The sequence below is a fragment of the Pinus tabuliformis genome, chromosome 7 (assembly GCF_031772625.1).
Source record: "Pinus tabuliformis cultivar Carrire ecotype Pingquan chromosome 7, CPIR1, whole genome shotgun sequence".
NCBI lineage: Eukaryota > Viridiplantae > Streptophyta > Pinopsida > Pinales > Pinaceae > Pinus > Pinus tabuliformis.
The window spans coordinates 1,231,984,494-1,231,988,693 of NC_142293.1; positions in this window are offsets into that span (position 1 = coordinate 1,231,984,494).

A 4,200-nucleotide genomic window follows, 5' to 3' on the forward strand; every position below is an offset into this window, starting at 1 on the left:
CAAGTTGAAAAAGTAGTTTTTTTTTAATATCATATACCTTTTTACTCCAAAAATGGTGAATCATCCCCCATGGTTGGAATCATCATATTTAATCCTATTGGTCCTTATAAAGTTAATTTTTGTTGTACATTTTTTTTAGGCTCATTTTTTACCTCAAAATTTCTCTAATGCTTCCTTAGGTACAATGAGGATGAACTCGTGACCATCCCCATGCGTTATCTCCCTAGGAAAGGCCATTAAGGCTAGCACTTACAACACACGCCCCAGGGGGATAATCATAAGTCAAATTCACATGCAAGGGTAGTGAAACAAAGCCCAAACTCCCCCCTAAGGGATCCCTCAAATCGAGGTGTACTCCTCCCAGTTGGACCCTAAGTGCTACAACAAAAAAATTTAATAACACCGTTTGTAATATGTGAAAACCATGCCACCAATAGCAACAAAGCGGGTCATGTCACCCTACTAGCCTTAAATGTGACCTTGTGATTGACCCTTGTGTTGGAAGGGATTACCAGGATACACATAATAAAAAGTGGATTTTCCCTCCCTAACTCAAGATACTAAGTTTGTTTTTGTGGTCTTCGAATAATTAACCTCACAGTCTTATTCCAAGACCCTAGCCTAAGTTAATATTTGTGTGCTACCAGTAAAAAGGAAAAGGTATCTAATATATTTTATTAAGTGTTAATTTTAATGGTTGTTGTTTACTCAAGAGGGAAATGGCGTAAACTTAGACTGTGTGAATAGACTCTTTTAAGAAAAACCCTAATGCCACTATATGACAATGCAAAATTTTTCTTTTCAATCTGATGAAGTCTAGCTATAAGAGGAAGAGAGTCTTTTCCTTTCTACAGTGAAAATAACAACTTTTTACACTCTCAATGAACAATCACATGAAATTCTCTAATCTTGTAATAAATTAGACCCAAGAAAACAACCAAAACAAATAACTCAAGAAGAGAGCAAAAATAAAACTAACCAAGAACTCAAGACACTCAAAAGCTATAAGCTTGGATTTTCAAACCAAATATCACTCAAAAGAAATCCAAAAAGGAGTTAATAATCAGTAAAGAAGGAATGCAAATTAAGAATCAAAGGTGTAGCTCAATGTATAGGAGAAACACTGATCTACACTTGGTCAAAAACCAAAAACCCTAATACAAGGAAAACTGGAAAGGAATTGGAATACAAGAGGAACTTTTGATTCTGATACATTGAACTGATCCAAAATGTCCAATTAAACCTTTCATGCTAAAATTTTCACAACCATAATGAAAAAAACAAAAATCTCCACCAAAAGAAAGTAAAAGAAAGCACAAAAATTCAATGGAACACCCAACAATAAACAAATAACTAGATCCAACAAAAGGAAAAATCTGAAAGCAGATCTAAACTAGCTCTAAAATGTAAGAACATCAAAATAGATCTAAAAAGTGAGAATAAGGTCTTGAGAACAAGTACCCCAAAACCAAGAAAAATAGTTTCAAGGAAACCTTAAAAGCATCAAACCAACATATCCAACTCAAGATAAGGGAAAGAATTCATATCCGAGGTAGATCTAAGTTGCAACCAACAGTGATACTGAGATACAAAAAGCTACAAAGATATCTAAGGAAGAAACCTTCAGATCTAGGAAAAATGGGCTTCAAAGGAAACCCTAAAAGAATAATAAAAACAATTCCAATCCAAGAAAAAGTACTAAACTAGATCTAGACTGCAATAAAAAATCCAAGAATAGATCTGAAACAAATGATTAAGTTTTGAGGGAGAAGTCCTTAAACATATTATTTTTTTGTAACTACACAAACACATAGTATACACCACACGACAATGTGCGTAGTCATAGAGTGTGCATACCACGTCATGCAGATTTGTGCACTGTAGAGCGTTCTTAGCCCGCGATAGTGGAGAAAAATGAATTAAAGTGATGAATTCGAGTGAGATATAACAAAATCTGTTATGAATAACCCAAATAAAAATCTAGACAAGGTCACATTCATACAGAGAACACAATAATGAAAATAGAAAGTCAAAAACACAAAGGGACTAAGAGATATAAACAAATATAGGGATCTCTCTCACTAAAAGAACCAATTCTATTATGGCTATGAATACACAACAATAAGGAGCTATTGCTTCTTGATAATTTCCCTAAAGATCATCAGATCATATAAGTGTGCAAGTGGTAAACACACAATTGATTCAAACAATTCCTAAGTAATTTATGCAGACAAAATTAATACAGTAGAGATGTGAGTTACTAGATTAAACACAAATCCTAATATTTATTGGTGCAACTAGCTTGGGGGAATGTTGAAGCTCACTCCAAATCTCCAAGATTCTAGATACCTTCATAGAACAACCAACAAACAACAATACTATCCCACAAATGTTCCTGCAATAATTTTAGCACAACAAATATTGATGATTAACCAACATATATGACATGAACAACATATCAATTGCAAAAGAACACCAATAACATGATAGAAAGGGAATCAATATTGATTAATCAAAATGTAGTACATGTAAATATATACCTCACACACATGAGATGGAATCTCCTCTAACTTAGGAAGTTTGGTCTCCTTAACCTTCCTTATTGGAATATAATAGTGAAAATAATCTCGAGAATTCTAGAACTAGCCTTAAGGGTTTAGGCGTTGAAGGGCTTAATTAGGGGGGATGAGGTTAAGGTGTTAAGGATTAGGGGGATAGGGTCTAAGGAGTTAGGCTAGATTAAAGGGTTAGGGCCAATTAATGGATTAGAGGTTAGGGGTGGGATACTAAATAGGGATTAGAAGGAAAGTTTCCATCGACTTAAAAATCCCACGTGGTCACTAAGTGAAATCAAGGAAAAATATGACATAATGATGAAGGCGAAATAAGAATATAAGGTTATTTTTACTAGTTGTGACTATATATCTCAAAAAGTGTCTCTCTTTCTACATGTGAAGAAAAGTAAAATTTTTCCTAAATTTTTTCAACATATTCCATAAACATCTTGATAAATTACACAAGTTTCATCATTGATTTATTGTTTTTGTTTCTCGGTCTCATTTAAGTTGATTTCTCCATATAGAATACCAACTCCTAAGTAAGCCTAACACATGGATGAACAATAACCTCTTAACTGACAATGTGTTAACCATTAATCCCTTAGCTCTGAACCCCTTATAAATTAAACCACGATCTCCAATTAGTTGGGTAAGGGAAAGTCGCCATCCACCCGAAAATTGTGGTCTCCAAGTGAAATCAAGAAAAAATATGACATAATGATGAAGGTGAAATAAGAATAGGTTGTTTTTGCTGGTTGTGAGTATATATCTCACAAAGTGTCTCTCTTTCTACATGTCAAGAAAACTAACAATTTTCCTATATTTTTTCAACATATTCATAAACATATTAATAAATTGCACAAGATTCATCATTGATTTGTTGTCTTTGTTTCTCACTCTCAACTAAGCTATATTTGTCATTGTCTTTGTTTTCATATATTATATTTTTTTAAATCTACATAAATTTACTATTTTCTATTTGTTTGTAACTATAAAGGAACAATGCCCTGGGGCATTGGCCATGGACTAGGATGATGTGGCCATTACACAAACACCTATTCAGGAGCATGGAGTGAATATTGAAGATCAATTTAATGATCGTATGGAAGAAAATGATGATCCTAATAACACAGTTGAAGAAGAGGGGACTAATATATTGATCCAAAAGATGTTTAATAATGTTGGAATGGATCATGATCTTGACCAACTAGATGGTGTTTTGATAGACCTGTAATTGAGAAGGCAACAAAACCTCTTTACGAAGGCTCCAAAATAAGTCTTATCTCTACATTATTGTTGCTAGTGAACTCAAATGTTATGAATGGTCTGTGGACACTTGTGTCACACAAGTCCTAAGGTATGTAATATATTTTATGAAATGTTGTACATGATGATAAAGGTTTTCTTTTTCCCTCAATTTTTATTTTTAATTGATTGTTAATTTATATCAAGTAGTGCTTATTTTTTAATTATGTTGTATATTGTTAGGTGAATTTCTATTACCATCTTTAAGTGTTTTACCTCGCACATACCAAGATTTACATGCCATTATGAAAGATATTGGAATGGAGTATCAAGCTATTCATGCATGTCCTAAAGATCATATTTTGTATTATCGAGAACATGCGTTAAAAGAAGAATG